General features: G+C 34.0%; 1 pseudogene across 1 annotated transcript; it reads right to left on the reverse strand.

Annotated features, from left to right (window-relative positions):
* Nucleotides 1-7,856: 7,856 nt before the first annotated feature.
* Nucleotides 7,857-16,025, reverse strand: LOC145606253 (inactive glucose-6-phosphate 1-dehydrogenase 4, chloroplastic-like; annotated as a pseudogene). The gene is made up of 12 exons (XR_014105231.1): nt 15,970-16,025; nt 15,744-15,856; nt 15,271-15,515; nt 14,641-14,735; nt 12,100-12,214; nt 11,761-11,963; nt 11,574-11,682; nt 11,454-11,494; nt 11,236-11,355; nt 10,953-11,155; nt 9,083-9,283; nt 7,857-8,469 (listed from the first exon to the last, which is right to left on the reverse strand). The product of XR_014105231.1 is annotated as an inactive glucose-6-phosphate 1-dehydrogenase 4, chloroplastic-like (transcript).
* Nucleotides 16,026-18,297: the final 2,272 nt, after the last annotated feature.

Below are 18,297 nucleotides of genomic sequence, written 5' to 3' on the forward strand. Positions count from 1 at the left end.
CTTTATTTTTATATTTTGCTTCCAACTACTCCTAGTTTATACGAGTATCTCTTTACAATATGAGGCTAGAGCGTAGGTTTCATTGTACTCTTCGATTTCATGGAGTTTCTAAATTCACCCGCGTAGTCATTTTTTATATGTATAAATAAACAGTGAAAAGTTATAAACAAAATATACGTATCAACTCTTAGTAAGTTCGTGATTTTTATGTAATATACAAGTATAATGTAGTTTATAACCCAAAGATAAACAAAAGTATGATCAATATATTACTCCATAATCTGTTTATGATCATTATTATATGAATTAACCCGACCTAAAATCAATAAAAATTACTGTATGTAAAGATTATGAAACCCTACCAAATATTGAATTGATACAAAAACACTTCACACCTTTGAACTTTCAATTACTAGCTAGAACATGATCTGACATTACTAATTCTTTCTCCACCTGCTTGATTAAGCCATGGGGTAGATACATTGTAACCAATGACCTCATGTCGAATCGTGCTTACATCATTACACCGAATGAAAACTCTCTATCAATTGTTTAGGGACGTTAAGAAAGTATTGCACTCCTAGCTTACAGAATTGCACCAACATCCAAATATTCTATTAATGAATTTTGATATAAGTATAGTAGTATACGCTAGAAGAAGGCAACCTTGAACATAGTGCTGCACTGCTGCTTGGATATAGTTTGAATTTTGTGTATGTGGGATCGGATGGCATTGATCACTTGAAAGTTTACTCGACTGTCTGGATTGTGTCATTGTGTGGTGACCTAAAGCTACTCAACCCTTTAAAGCTATATGTCATACACTAATTCTTATATGTGGCTGGTCAAACCGTGTGGCGGTGTGGCCAGTCATCATAGAAGTTACTTCGTTAGTGTAATAGAGGTTACTTGGCCAGTGTTATTAGTGTTATATTGTTACTCGGTCGTGTTACAGGGGTTACATAGTTAATATTACAGGGTTTACTTGGTCAATATTATAGGGGTTAATGGGTCATAAAGCATTTTCTATGCAGCGAATGCCAACTATCTTAGTTGTTAAAGAAAAAGGATTATACATCGTCGAGGTCTTAACTCCATTATTGGTCTAGATTCAGGTTGGACCCAAATAGGTGCATAAGCAAAATTGAGAATGGTCTAAAACGTAGTTGGTATTCCCTCCTTGTCACAAGTACACCGGGCTCGGCCCTGTCTGGCAACCTCGTGACCACTTGTTGCTTGTTGGGGCCTAATTCTTCTGTCCGTTACTTTAATGACTTTTGATTGCACTTTTGAAAGATTATAAGTGCAACCAAACGTGTTTTCTGCAAAGACCCTAGCTTATCAATGTATCACGGGTAATTCACTTGAAACTTGATAAGCTTAATAAGCGCGTTATATTCACAGTACTCTTTTTTGAGGAAGCCCCAATTAATCAATTTGATAAACAAAATTTGTTTATCAAATGGCAAAATGGTAAATAAAACAATATAAATGCTCAATCATCATGGCATTTTCGTAAATTTATCAAGCAGTTGACTCATATTGAATAAAAAGTTGTTAATTTATTTACAATTTTGCCATTTGATAAACAAATTTTATATATCATATCGATAAACTTAATTGTATTTTCTCCTCTTCCTACCATCAACAGAAATTGCCCAATTTCATCGTTTTTTGTGATAGATTTTTGGTTCATATGAGGTAATTTTATTGGAACAAAGAGAGTATGCAATTTAGTCCCTTATTGCTTTAAATTCAATCAATTGTATCATATTCATTATTGGGCATTTATCATCCACCTTTTTTTTTTTTTTTTGTACACAATATTATTATATTAGGGAGCCTCTCTCAGATTAATATTCCAAGTTAATCTCCTCTCACAACTTTATGCATTTGTTTCCGTGCCACTTTAATTTTTTATTTTTATTATTTACGGAGTAAAAAATAAAAATTAAACAATATATTGTGAGAGGAGATTTATTTCCATGTTTATCTTAGACATAAACTTGAATTTTCTTTTATTATACAGTGTACAAAGCTGACTAAAAAACGAAAGTTTCAAATTTCCATTATATTGGAGAAGAAAACATTATTTATACTACTGATCACTTTCTGTGTCACAATATTTGGCCAAAACTTTCAAGCTCCTAATTATTTCTTAACCCAATAATTACAAATTTTATTGACTGTCAATAGACATACTGTATATATGATTTCTGCAAATGGGTGTTACTATACTAAGTCGTCCAATATCAATGATATTTGTAGGTCTCACTCTCATGGTGAAGTTTTTCTATACTAACAAGCAGCCAGGATTTCTTAGGCTGCTTCAAGTTTCTACCATTCAAAGCAAATTTTCTCAGTATGGTAACTCGATCGACCGAGTGATGCGTGCATGATTGTGCTTGTTTGTTGCTTCTGCTTGTACGCTAAGACATTTCAGTGAATTTACTACTTGTTGATTGCTAATGTGATATGCATATGTGTATCCTACTAGCCTGCATGACTTTTCAATCAACATGTACAAAATAACACAATTGTACAAATATCTAATACATGTAATGAGTGTTGAGGGTCAAGTGGGCAGCAGATAAAGTTGTTAAGAGTCATAACCGAGCCTAGTTAGGCTTGGCTTGAACTCGTCAATGGTGAGCTCAATCTAGACTCGAGGCTCGATCAAGCTTGGCTCAAGTTAGGCTTGAAGCTCAAATAGTTGCTTTGGTGCTTGTGGCCCAAATCCAATGTTTTCTGAACCAAGGCTCACATGTACCTAACATTATTTTTCTTTAAAAATTTAATTTATGAAATTATACAGATATTTAAATTAACACTAGCTTATTCACGAGATTTCTAGTTTCACCAAAAAATCAAAATTTTGCTTCTTTTCATTATTCAAATCTCTATTCCATTGGCTTAAAATAAGGTGGTTGGCATTTAGTATCTGGTTGTCATTAAATTATTGATGACTAAAAAAAGGACATTAGCTTATATGATTAATTAACGAGATAATGCAAGTACTTGTACATCATCTTGCTTCAGCTAAGTTGTAAATGATAAAATACCTAATTTTGCATTGTTCATGAGTAAAACCGCTAAAATCATTAGCAATTTTACCCTAAAATGTAACAATAACCTGGGCTCTCTCTTAAATAACTTTTTAATTATAGAAATTTCTTTTTAATTTTTGAGGAAGATTATACCTTGAGTACAAAATATACAACGATCTTACCTTAAGTAGTGAAATGGCAACTTCTTAGCTAAGGGAATTACCAATTACGTATAAGAAGATAGCATTACTTGAAAGCATATCAAACCTCACTTATCGAGTAATTGATTCAATCTCGCTTCAATTTCTTATGTACACTCAGGTGTACCAAACTCTAAACAAGTTTCTTATGTCATACAAATAATAGAATGAAATTTCTAAATACAACTGTCTTACATCATACTACAATATCCCTTTTGTTTTCTTTCTAATTTCAAAATTCTTCAAAATCACAAAAGACCATGAATTTCAGAACCGACAATAAATGCAAGTTCCAAAAAATCTACCATCAAAATCCAGATGTAATGGAATCATCAAACATGTGGCTATAACCAAATTGAGCTCCTGATATTTCTGATTAGCCAAATTAACAGGTTTCCAATGTCAACTTAATGTTAATTAAAGTGTCAATTTTTATTTTAATTTTTCTAATTAGATCTGAAATTATAGCATCAATCTCCCAGATTAACAGGAAATGGGCTAATATACTTATTTAGGAAATCAAAAATGAAGAAAAGAATTACTAATATTAGAAAGATACATACCCAAAAATCTAATGTTTACATCCTAAGAAATATTACATCATTAAAGGGAAAGATTGAGATCCAACATAATTCTACCCCCTTTATAATTATTACTCTGATCTGCTGCTTTTTTGCTCTTTTCTTCTGCTGATGATCTGCTATTCCTAACAGCAGCACTAGCAGAACCTGCAGCACCACCCGCCGCAGCTGCTGCTGTCGTATTAACAGCAGCAGCAGCAGCAGCAGCGCGCTGGTTGGTGTACATAGCATCAGATTTATAAGAAATAGCAGCAGCAGCCGAGGCGGCTGCTGCTGTTCCTGATGCAAAACTCTTATCAGTATTATTGTTATTCCTACGAATTCTTACACCCTCTGCCTTCTTTTCCGTAGCGACCGCCTTTTTTGCTCGTGCTTTCGACGATCCATCAGGATCAAGAAGCTGATCACGGATATCCTTTGCACTCCTAATAAGAGCATAGAACTTTTCTATCTTAATATCTTCGTCTTCATCATCATCCTCCTCAATTATCTTCCTCTTCTTCGTTTCCCCTTCCATAAATTGTCTCATTGGAAAAGAAGGGTGTAAATTTTTTAGGGGAAGAAAGGGTAGAAATGTAGAATGAAGGAGAGAAGAATAAAGAGTTGTTCAATGGCTTACTACATGATGAAGAAAAAAAAAAGGGTTTGTGTGGAACAGAAGAAGAGAGAAAGAAGGTGTTTTAATTGATTGGATAGATTGCCAAGAAATGTTTACTTTATATAAGATGTACTAATTAATTTAACAGGAAAAAAAAAAAAAAAGGAGGGGAAATTAATAATTAAGTTTGACTATTATAACATAATGACTCAGACTCTGTCAATGTTTTAGTCTTCTTTTCTAGGTTAAACTTCATTGAAATTAAATTTTTTATAGAAAAAAAGGTTACGAGCAGCCAACAGTAGTTATATACATCCCCAAGTGTACGGTGCATACAAGATATTTTTTTTGCTAATTTATTGATATTGCTCATTTAATCATCAAATGAGCAAAAATATAACCTTGATGCATCTTGCACCGGAAATTTCAACGAGTAGCTTAAATGGTCTAGTCTTCTATGTAAACACATACACTTTTTCATTTTTTTTCCAAATTGCGAAATGCAATATCACAGAAATGGTTGAAATAACTACACCTTTAATAGCGATGGGTGAAAGATTAGTTGCGCTGTACTAGTACAAGTAGCTTTATTATATCCTTTTTATAGAAACAGAGAAGGTATAGCGAAAATCTAAGTACGGAGTAAGGAGAAAGACAACCTAAATACTACGTAATATACAATGATTAGTTTATCGAATTATTGCGACTATTGCGACTAAAAAGAAACAAAGTTATAAAATAACGTACAATAGTACTATTAAACAAAAATAAAGCAATTGACTATATTTCTTTATGGTCGCTGGTTAAGTTTTATAAATTAAGCAAAGTATATTAGTAGGGCCAACATTGATTGGTAAATGTCTAAATGACGAATATAGCCATCTTGACTAGAAAATTTTAAGGGTAAGAAAAGTAAAGAAACAGATACTCCATATAATAATCATCTATCAAATTATCGCACAGCTATCAAGTAATATTTAGGGCATGTTCACATTTATTGAACTGAGCTGAAATGAACTGAATTGATTGGAGCTGAGGTGAGTTGAACTTAACTAAAATAAATATTTTATGAGAGAGGGAAATTAGGAGCTGAACTGAACTAAACTAAACTAAACTAATTGGAGCTGAATTGAACTGAACTGATTGGAGCTAAACTGAACTGAAATTAAGTAAATATGAACAGACCCTTAGTCTAATCGTGAAAATTTTATATTATCTCTCACAATCTTGGAATTGTGAAGTCAATTTTAATTTAATTGAGGAAGCTTTGGCAGCTAACTCTGTGTAAAGTATCAATCCAATAGGACGTCTTCTCCTTATCTATCAAACAAATACAAAGTATAATTGGTACTCCGTATAAAATAATCGAGGTGATGGGGTCGCGAAGGTGGTGGTGGTGATGACAATGACTACCTAATGGTAGTTAGGAGAGAGGAAGCATCATGGATTGCATCATGGTCCATAACGTAATGTTGGCCACTAGTTTGAAGATTTAATCTGATGTCATGGAGATGATGCCCAGTTGCCGACATCCTTATGTTATGCCACAAATTTTATGTGGCGTCTTCTTTCCTACTAGTATTAATTACGTTAATTACTTACTACCCCCACTATAATTATTTTATAGCAGAAAAGTATTATTTTTTTATTAAGGAGAAAAAGTATTATTCCTAGGAGAAAAGTATTACTGGTATAAATTTGCTAGTTTTTTTCATGTACTTTTGACTAATTGATTGGCAAGTGACCCTACTATCACTAATTTTGTCGTGTTTCATTAATCATAATCAACACAATACTCTAATCATAATAAACTCTTATCGTAATAACACCGGTAAAAGTAAAGAGAGAAAGAGTGTATCACGAATTAAATAGTGTGGGGGACTTAAAAAGGGAGGATTCCCGGGTTTCACTAAGGAAGATAAGGTTGTAAGACGAATTTTTCAAAAGAACGAAATAGAGTAAAAAAAAATCTTTAGAATGAAAATCGAGATAAAATTTTGAATCTTGCTTGCAATTTTTAAAAGTTTCTAGCGGCTAGCTTGAGCATTAGAGCTAAAAAATACAATTAAGAGTCAAAGATATAATTTTTTTTTTTTAAGGTAAGAAGAAGGACCCTACTAAACCGGCACCTCTCACAGGTTTAGCCAGCCCAACTCCACAAAGTCACAAGGTGAATTCCTCACCAACTCCACCAAGCTTTGCTTGGTAAGAGTCTAAGATACATGACATCATGACACATTGACACACGCCAACATGTATAATATGAAAGAATTCTATGAACCCATTTCGCTCCAATTAAGATCTATGAAAAATTGAAAAGACTAGATATTTTCCTAATCTATAATTAAGGAACATAATTGACTTAATTACAAGCCTTCATCATCAAGATTTTTTTTTTTTAAAAAAAAAAAAAACAATCTTTGAAGATGGGAAGAGAAAGTCTATGAGCATTTATTTCGCCGTATTACAAATATTGAATTAAAAATACTTCGAAGTCTTAGGTCTATCAAATTGTTAGTAGTTTAATTTTCGGTACCTTAATCTAGAATAAGTCTATCCAATTGTTATTTTAATTTTTGTAGCTTAATTAATGTTTAATTCATAGCAAAACTCAACTTGAAATTTTCAAATCAATTCCAAAAACCCATGTATACGGGGTTCTTCTGCACATTTTGACCAAAGACTCAACTCCTTCAGAATCATTAGTACAAATATATAATCCTTAATTAAAGAAAATGATTAAAAAATCTCATATTCTTGTGAATTAATTAATTAACACAAAAACATGTTAAAAAGAAAATAAATAAAATAAGGAAAAATTCAATCAAAAAGACAAAAACAGCTACTCCAATTTTTGGGGACTGGGGTTTCCCAATCAAAATCTGAATCACCCATGTTTTTAATTCACAAATAATTGGTACGGAGTATTATAAAAAATGAGTAATAAATAGATAAATAAATAAAATAATAGTCAGAGTAGATGGGAAATTAATTACAGGTTTCTAGATTCACATGTTTTTCATTTTCTTTCAAAAAAATATACTCCGTACTTCTTCGTAAAAAAATTAAATAAATAAAGTCTCAACTGTCAGTAAATCAATTCATTTCAATAGTACTAATCCGTATTGTGCATTATTTCATCAATCTGATTTTTTAAAAAAAGCAAAAGCAGAGGCATTGCTGGAAAAGTATTAAAGTGTGAAAAAAAAAAATTGACAAGCAAAAAAGAAGTTTTGTAAATGATGCTTTGGAATTAGATTCTACAAATCTAAAAAATGCAAAATCAGCTCCTTTCAAGAACCAAATAATGAGACGGAAAAGTGTGAGATAGACATAAAAAGAACGTGGGAAATTTTTCCAATACAATATTCATTGTTCTCGAGTGGAATATCTTTAAAATATCTTCACCAATAAGATATTTGTACTCCGTATGTTATTCCACACATAAGAAATTAAATGTCACATATTATTCCAGCTAGTAAAATACAGTTTAATCTAATCTTCCATTATTAAAGAAAAAAATTATAATGAAAAAAGAAACTAAGAAAAAGATGGTTCACACTACTTTAGATCAGGGTTGGGTTATTGTCGTTGATAAAGACCGTATGCAGTATCAACGAGTTGTCGATATTGCTCTATGTTAGGCAGTACTATCACTGGTTACCATTCTCACCAACCCATCAGCAATGTCATCACAATTTTATAAAACTACAACAACACAGAGACTTCAAAAACATGTACTTGATTTTGATAATATGAAAGAACTGGTTAAAAAGGACAGTTAGGGAGCAAGAAGAAAGCGTACTCAGTCTTCCACCCATCGAACTCCATGTTTTGCCCAGAGATAGTATGCTCCCTCTGGACCTCTTCCCCCTAAGTCATACATTTCCGGACTAATGTCTTTCTTGCTGATCTCCTGGAGGACAGGATTAAGAATATTCCATGCAGCAGCGAGCTCATCACTTCTCATGAATAGATGGCTATCTCCATCTATGACATCGAGAATAAGGTGTTCATATGAATCAGGCACCTCAGCACTGTACCTAAAGATGATGCAATCAGGAAAGAGTGAGCATGTTCCAGCGAAAACAAGTCAAATACATGATGCTCAGACTCTCCTGGGAGTGTGACATTAGTTAACCAAAAACAGGAAGATCAACACTTTCCTACACCCATGTACTAAATATACTCCATACTTAATACATAATATTGCCAATTTTATCGATTTCCACTTTTCTTAATTCCCAAGTAAAGATTGTGTTTGAAGTTGTTATGCTTTATTTTCCATCATACAATTCCTAGATGTACCCCTTATCCTATGTTGATATGATGATATCTGAACTTAATAAGTATGGAGGGGGCACAATATTGAACTAAGGTAAGTTGGGCATAAATTAACATATTTTTGTTCTCTATGAAAAACCTACGCCTAGTGATTTCTCTTTTATATAATATGATAGTCTGTCTTAATTTCAAGTACCTCTTCAACTAGGCTGGACATGCAAGGCGCACCGCCTGAGTTACAAGAGGTATTTCCTGACTTAGATCCATAACTAAACCAGACACTTGATTACTTGGAATTTGAATCCAAGGCTGAGCATCATACATCCAGTCAAAGCATAAGATTAATGAGAGATTTTAAAAACATAAGCTTACTTGTCTTTGTAAAGCAAGTTCAGTTCTGAAGCATCCAGATGCAAACTTAAGCCAGGAACCTTGTTATTGACTCTGATTAGGATTGCTTCATCAGGAACATCTTGCAATATCAATTCGTTAGTAGCAAGGTCAGTATTATGCCCCATAAGCCCTTTGTAAATGTTTCCCGGAACATGATCAAACTGTATACGTATTTCCATCCTACAAACACAAGTACCCTAAGGTCAGGAATCAAATACCAAGCCACTTGAGAGATCTAATAAGTGTTCCACAACCAATGCATCAACATTATTACCAAACGCAATTAGTTTTTTTCTATTGCAGTTGAACTTGGCTTATGCATCGGATTCTCAATATAAAATTAATTAATCAAACCTTCCTTTCCTTTCAAAATTTCAACAAAATTGCATCCTTATTAAAAACTGGGACTATTAAGTTTCTCTCCCGTGCTATATCTACTAGTATCAAACCTGATGCTTGCTAAATTCTGTTTCCTGTGTAGCTCACTGTTCATGCACTTTCCAATCTAATAAATTTGGTGGTTCCAGCAGAGATGAACATATCATATGCTGAAATCTGTGATATAGACATGAGGAAGAAGAGAATATGGGGGGAATTTTGTTAAATAGTTGTATAAGCACTGCAATTAAATCATCGCCAAGGAGAGTTACTAACCCAGGCTTTCGACTGGATGGATCATGGATCCCATTATCAAGCTAACACAAATACGAAGTAGTAAAATTAACTCAATTTTATTTCTAACTGAAATTGCATATGTACAACATTTTCTGACTTCCGCATCTCCAATCAACTTCATACTTTCTTCCCCAAGCTAATTTGAACTTCCAAAATTGCAATATCAAATGTGCCACTTCCCCTTACCTAGTACATCCAACCAATCACAGAGTTGAAGCTTCATTTGTCACACAAAATAAATTTTGCTATACTTGATGGTTGGGGATAGACGTGGTTATTGGGCAAGTCAGGTCATGGTCACATTTTATTGGGCCAACGTGAGTCGCAGGTCAATAGGTCGATAAACAAGCAAGAAAAAAGAATGGAAGATTGAGACAAAAGTAAGCATATGTGAACACATATTTGTACATGTAAGTTTTTATTTTTATCTATTTTCTTATCCACAAAATTGGGCAAGCTTTTTGGCCATGTATTAAGCTTGTCCATTAAAGGACCCTTCCAATAAACCCTTTAACCTTGACCCAAACCCTATACCCAGGTCTAGTTGGGAAGGCTTTGACACAGTGACAATTATCAATCATCAACAAAAACAAGGTACATATCAACCCAAAGAAGATAATTTTGTGAGGATGGCATTTCAAAGTAGTAGGCCTAACTTTGACTGTCCATATTCCATAAGCTACAAGAAATGTGTTCATAACACAGCTTTATGCACAATCATCCAATAGTGATTACTTGAGAGTTCATTATAATTGTGTAAATTTCAAAGTGGTAGGCCTGTCTTTGTCTGTCTCTATAAGCAAACAAGAAGCATGAGTTCAACAACAATTGGAAGTAAAGGCACAACTTCATCTACTGAAGATTGAAAGATTCTCCATCTCTGAGTGCTTTGACAATTTTCCCATCATTTTTTATACACAACATTCAAATTCCTTCCTCTATCACAAAGGAGGGGCAAGGATAGGACAGCAATTCAAAATATTTTACAAATTTACTGATCAATTTTTTTTTTTATTTTTTTTTTTTTTTTATAATATTGAAGGGGTTCAAAAGTCATTTTCCATAGAGCATTTAGTGCAATAAAGATAAGTTCATTGGGGCAGTTGCAAATTACTAAAAGACATTCACTCAAATGTTTCTCAAACAATGCTTCAGTAATTCAGTATGCACATACCTGTGAGAGACAAGTCCTGTCCCAGCTCTGATCAGAAAGGGTACACCATCCCATCGTGCATTATTGATGTACAAAGCTGCTGCAAAGAATGACGGGGTCATTGATGTCACAGAGACGTCAATTTTGTCTTTGGACATAGCCTTGTATTGTCCAAGAATGACACCTTTAGGTTCCAGTTGACCAATTGACCTCAGAACCTTGACCTGCAATTATGCTTATTTGTAAGTAATATGTTTGCATGTTATGACACTAAGGTCTACATAAGACTTAAAGAGTAGCACACCTTCTCATTACGGATATCCTCACCATCAAGGCTTATAGGAGTTTCCATGGCAAGAAGTGCTACCATTTGGAGTATATGACATGCACCATCTCTCGGATAACTCCATAATCACCAGAATACCTGCACCGGAAGAAAATTTCAATAGTTATGAATAGGACCATATGGGAAGACAAAAATTGAATTCAAATTAGAAAATTTAAAATTTGGATCTATATTGCCTTGATTGACTCTCTAAAATCAGTTCCTCAGATAGAATAATCTGCACATAATTGCATGAAAATTCAATTTGTCTATATCCAGATTATGAAATAAGCCCATAAAGAGAGGGAGATATATACCTGCACATTACGTATAAATTTACGACTCCATAATGGCTCAAAAACTAGATTAGAGAATCTTAAAACAGTAAGGTTTTCTATAAGATTTCTTCCCAGAAGATGGTCCATCCTGCAAAAATCCATTTTATCAGCCATATAGAACTACTATAGGATGATACATACAAGAGTACAGGATATTAATAAACACCTGTATATTTGCTTCTCCTCAAATTTCAAAAGGGAGTTCGTCAACAGATTAGAAGACAAAGCATCTAAACCGAAGGGCTTTTCAATTATTATACGGTTCCATCCTATTCTTGTTTGAGATTTATCAGCGATACAGGATGCAACATTTAACACAGCTTCTTGTGGCACTGACAGGTAAAAGATCCGATTTGCTCCACGGTCTCCCTGAGAATAGACAGCTTACATATTTAAACTTTAAATAATTCCATTATAGACCTCTATATTTGTAAAAGAGACTCCATTCATCACATATTTATCTGCTTATCACAATTCTGAAACAAGAGTGTCAATCAAAATCCACCTCAATTTGCTCCATCCTTGCATTGAGCTTCAAGGTTCCTTCTTGGTTGTCATAATCTCCAGCAACATAGTATGTCTTGCTAAGAAAAGAGTCTATTTTGCTCCCACAGTTCTGCCTGCACAACGAATGAATGAGGAATATGGCGATGCATGCATCTACATGGAACTAATTGACCCTCAGAAAAGATATGAGAAAAAGACAAATGGATTATTTCACCAAGCTCCAAACTCCAAATCACCCTCCCCTTTCCCAAAACAAATTAAATCAAATAGAAAATTAAAATATGTAAACACAAAATAGAAAGAAGAAGAGTAAGGTAAGGGACTTCAAAGCAACAGAACATAACATAGAGAATTTTTTCTTCTCACAAAAGCTGTTCACTGAAGTCGTTCTTATGCAAGCAGTCGAGCTCACTAAGACATATAAAAATCCTGCAAACAACATGGTGACTTAGGTCCTTATTTTCTTCTTTGTTGAGGAAAGTAGACAAGATTTTTTTTTTCCCCCGATTAACATGAAATTTATTGATTACTGTAAATTGCTCATTAAAAATAAGAATAAAAGGGGGGTCAGATACAATGTTGGTTCTTCCAGCCCACTGTATCAAAATGTTCACTTACTGCACGCTTTACAAGAGAGTAGAGAGCTTCAATAAGCTAAGACTACAACACACCAAAAGTTGCTATTAGACAGACAATGATGCCGCAGTAACTTTGTGAAATAACTCTCATTTTTACATTCACCTCTGTAGGCTCGGTATTTCAGTAATATTAGTTTCTTGATTATTGACTTAACCATACAAGGACAACAGCAGAATTAATATTTTCAATTTCCTATGATCAGGCCACATCCATAGTATATGTGATATCAGTAAGAGAATGTTTCCTTCAACTTTTTTGTAATGCATCAGCATAAGCCTTTCCTATTAAGCTGATGTACCCCAAATGTAAGCAAAGGGGTAGTATGGGAAATGCAGCCATTGGTCAGCAATTCAGTTAAAAGATGCCTAAGGTGTGAAATTGGTAGAAATTCCATGAATGGGTGGAAATGAGTGTAGAGAAATAACCATTCAGACATTTTGAGATAATTTCTCTTTCTTCTTGAATTTCCAGCCACTCTGAGGTCTGGGTCATATGTTGTATTGCTCCATTGGTGATTTCATTGCTTCCGTATTACAACAATCATCAGTATCACAAAATTTCTTCTTAATTTTTCATAATTATATTACCAAAAATACATTAGCAACCCTGTTCAATAACATTATTCTGCCACTTGGTCAAGGAAGTTAAGCAATTTTGTTCTTGTTGCTGTGAAACCTGATCTGAAGAATGCCTATGTCACATAAATATACCCTCTCTAGGTCTTGCCTTGCCAAACTAACTTTAACTATTACACCTCCAACTCTTAAGCATACTGCCATGAAGGCCCATTTCAGAGCCTTTGACCTACTCCACAAGGCCAGGCTACATGGAAAATGAAAGCCCCTTCCAGCATACACTACTTTTTATATTGTTTATGCTGAACTGATACAGTTAAAAACTTACAAGATCTGGCCCTAACTTGCTATATTCCCTGAATATATGCTACCTTGAAAGATCAATAATAAAAAATAAAAATAAAAAATAAAAAACTCAGGCTTAAAGAACCCCACCCCACAATTTGACCACAAATTCCTGTTATCTCCTTGTCTTTTATTATCTCTGGATATGCTCAACCTAAGCTCTGAGGTTCAAAAAAACCATCCAGTTGCACAATATCAATAACACCTCAAGTCTCATACCAATGTGGGTATCATGTTGTGTTGACAAGAATGCCAATTTCTGGCTAGAACCATAAGCTGCTTTGAAATAGTACAGGATACCCCCCCCCCCACACACACACACACTTATATGTCAATCTAAGCTACTTCAACTCTTCGTACATGTGGCGGACATTCGACACTGCAACAAGGGTATGAAATCCTTACCCGACACTTCAATTATCTTGAACCACATAATTGTAAGAGAAATTGTGAATATAGGGGAAAGGAACAGAGGAGCATATTGGATATCTGCTCACAAAAAGCTTGAGATATGTTTTCAACAAGTCTTAATAATCATAATATGTTCCAGCACCTGACATTCATACCCATGTCTGAATAACATAATGTCACAGTACATGAGTTAGGAATGAACCATTGTATCACACGAACAAAAACGGAAACCCTTGTATGCTTCCAGCCCACCTATATCTGATCATCCTTGTCAAACTCAAGATTAGCCACAACATTCATCTTGTTTACTTCCAATCTTAAGCTAATTATGTTTAATTATTTATGAGGCTCAATGAAACCTCCATCTCATGCATCAGGATGAGCGGAGAACTAATTTCACTTGCTCTATCCAGGCCTAGGATCTTACCTCTCATCAATGCTTTCAGTTACTATGGAGCACTATATAAAACAAAAGCAATGTTTCGTAGTATGTGCATAAAGTTGTTTATAATTGGCAACAATTATTTTAATAGACCATAAGCCAAACTAATCAAGGTAAAAGGCCATACTGATGATCAACACGACATGTCAAAGTTGATGCTACTAGGGATCTCAGGTCTTCATCTGTCAGTTTTTCTCTGGAATACCCAAATATTCGAACATTCTGCAATCAATAAAACCATAACTTGAGATGGCAACATCATATTTGGTCAGAGAGAGTACACAGGAGTTCCGAAGCTATCATGGTAAAATAATACATGCACGAGGCCAAACCAGTGTTTTTCACCAATAAAAACAACAACAACTACAACAACAAAAAGTCATGAACAATTTCTCAAATTATTATCCCTCTTTTCCCCATTCCCCTATTTTCATCCACGTTCCAACTTCTTACTCATGATAAGTTACGTTAGTTGTTATAATTGCTACTTGCTGGCAATCCTGGGCACTCTATCGTCTTAAATGTGATCAAAATTTACTTTGACAAAAGAAATGAAGCACTCATTCACTAACATCTGCATATCCAGCTTTATTTGCTGATTCAATAGGGTAATGATCAACCAATGAGGTAAATCAATACCAAGTTCATGAATTGATTTCAGGTTCTGATGACAGATTTGACACAGCAATACAATATGATAAAGATATGGTAAAAACAGCAACCAAGTAAGCCAAAATGAACATATAAGGGGTCCCACCTCAGGGAGGAAGCCACTGTAATATAGAGAAAATAATGCTGGAAATATTTTCTTCCTGGAAGGGTCACCTGTTGCTCCTATAACTGCAATACTAAGAGACAGTGCCTCAGCCTCCTTAAGCGAGAAACCAACGGAATTTGTTTGCATAACATTTGAAGATCCATATAATAAAGACACTTTTTGAGACGAGTTGTGAGTTGAGCTTCCCTCGGGAATTGAAACATTTCTTGTTTCATCAAGTGAGTCTGCAAGTTACATTTACAAATTGTCAATTCCATGAAATGTCATACTAAAATGAAGAGACAATTAATCTCCCAAAGCACAAGAGAGAAGGGAGAACCCTAATTTGAAACCTCTTAAATTTCATAAGAACTTTATTATTGTTATCTCCTCTCTTAATCTAGTAACTTGTTATAAGAAAGCTGATAAAATATGCTAGGCAGGATAGTAGAATCTCAGCAGGTCTTTACCACCTGTTTCATCTCGAACCTGATTCTCAGATGAAGAAACTATCCTCGAAGAATCAGCCAAAAAATTGCGGTCAAGAACTTTTGATGTTTTAAGTTTGATTTCTTGTCCATATTTTCTGTTGCACAACTTTATGTTCAGATTTTTTAGAACCCAAAGCTTCAAGCCACGGAACTTGTGACAAAAATTGCTAGCATGCCCACATAAGACAAGATTAGCTGTTGGGGAAACCTGGTAATCTCCTGCCACCTGAATTTTATACCAAACAGAACATAGTCTCCGGTCATCTTACAGAATTGCTAACTCAAGGCTTAACATGTTACCAGGATTACACGCAAATATATGATCAAATATAGGTACATTGAGCCTTCTATTTGTTAAATAGATGGTCCTCTTGTGTTGGGCAAAAAGTAATATAACATCTAGACAAGAACATTTACACTTTGAAAATGAGCAAAAGTTTCACCAAAAACAATTGAACAACATTGGTCACTTTACTTTCTCCACTACCAAAAGTACTCATCAAGAATTCAAGAGTACAAGTTCGAAACGATGAGGAAGTATAAGCTCAAAAACACATCTTTTGCTTCTTTTTTTCAGGATAAGTACGCCTAAGTTACACGTCTTTATGTCACTACTAGGAACAATTTGAAAAACATAAAGTGGAGAGTCCAACATAATGTAAAAGGTCAACAGATTATAGAGTTATCCTCATTAACAAGACCATAAACAGCAAGTAAGTCATCCAGTTACATAATTCCATACTCTAGAATATTGTTAGTATACCACTATAACCTGCCTTAATCTACAGATATTTTCCGAATGAGACGTATTACACCCGGCTACATCAAGTTCCAACCTGCAATAATTTCTCAATCCCCAACGCGTCAACTGCGACAGACTGACAGGCTTAGTTCAAGAACTTCCTACCACATGTTGAAGATATTCCATATTAAGACTTACATTCAGGCCAACCAAATCAGAAATAAAAATGTTCAAAGAAATATACCTTTTTAGAACAAACACAAGAAGCTAAACTTGTCAAAATTCATGGGACATCGGTTGAGAAACAAACTTTGTCAACTATATATACTAATCTACTTGGACCACCTCCATTCCACCCCGCCCCACCCCACCCCCACTAAATTTCTTCACCTTGAGAGTTGAGACTTTGAAATCCTAAATTTACTTCCTTTTTCATCCAAATAATCAAATATAACCATATGATTTAGGCTTTTTAGCAAAATGCTCCTTTCTTATTTCCCAACATTGCAAGTTAAATTCACAAACATATACGAAGTATCAATCAAATACAAACATGACACTAATTAAATTGTTATAAACATAATTAGACAATCACATAAATCAATAAAACATACAAACATAATATGAATTAAATCAGTGTTAAAACATAATTAGACAACCACTTAGCAAAAATTGAAAGCTGAGAAGACTTCAGCAAAACCCCACATCAAAAAATTGAAACTTTTAAGTAATTAGTGCAAAAATCTAACCAAAAAGCAAATAAAATCACAACCCCATTATTAAAAGACTAACCAGAGAGCTTCGACGTGGTATTAAAGGTTGTTTTGACAAATTTTGGGTGTGAATTGATGAAGAAAGCGTTGAAAGCGACATCTTGGTTTGTCTGCTTTCAATACTTATTGCATTTCAAGCTTTGGGAATTAAGAAACTCTGATGAATTGTTGATCAAATTCGGTATTAAGAAGTGGGAAGATTCCGGCTAACAGTGAACTTTGTTGCCCAGTTTATGAAACAATGAAAGTTTAATCCAAAACTTGCTCAAATGCAATGAATAGTGTAGTGTTACAAACTTACAACACTTGACGGAGTACAAATGTAAGTTAAACCCAAAACGGCTAAACCGCAAAACCCTTTCTTGGTGAGTCTTCATACCAACACGTATCATTGTGTTTTGGCCTTTTGGTGAAAGGTTGAACACTTGAACTAAAGAAAGAGGTAAACAAATGAACAATCGAGCCGAGTTTTACTTTCTTTGATACTCGTATTAAGATGTATTGTATTCACTTAATTTTTTATTTTGAATAACTTGTTATAAATATGAATCTCTAGTAATACCTAAATTTAAAGTGTTATATTTATCTGATTTTCATTTATTGTATGAATTTTTCTAATCGAATTATACGATTTTACGAAGTAACTTTTTTTTTTTTTTTTTGACAAGAAGATTAAAGATTTCATTTATAAAATAGCCAAACGGCACTTACAATCAATTTTTGAGAAAATTTAAAATTCCAACAAAAATATATAAAACCCTAAAAATAACATCGCAGAATCGATTGATAATAGCCTTAACAAAAAACTTCATCCGAAGCAATACAATCTGTGAGTTCGCTCTAATTCAGCATAAGATCTGCAGATGCATAATTATTAGGATGAATAATATACTTCCGTGGTCTTCTAAACTCCGGTAGAAATTGCGAAACCTTCGATCTTCATTTTTCAATAAACAAGTAATAAAAACCTCTATCATGAACACCATCTTAAGGATGGTATCTTTTTATTGAAAGCAATTAA

This window comes from Chenopodium album, chromosome 22 (genome assembly GCF_948465745.1).
Source record: "Chenopodium album chromosome 22, dcCheAlbu1.1, whole genome shotgun sequence".
Classification (NCBI taxonomy): domain Eukaryota; kingdom Viridiplantae; phylum Streptophyta; class Magnoliopsida; order Caryophyllales; family Amaranthaceae; genus Chenopodium; species Chenopodium album.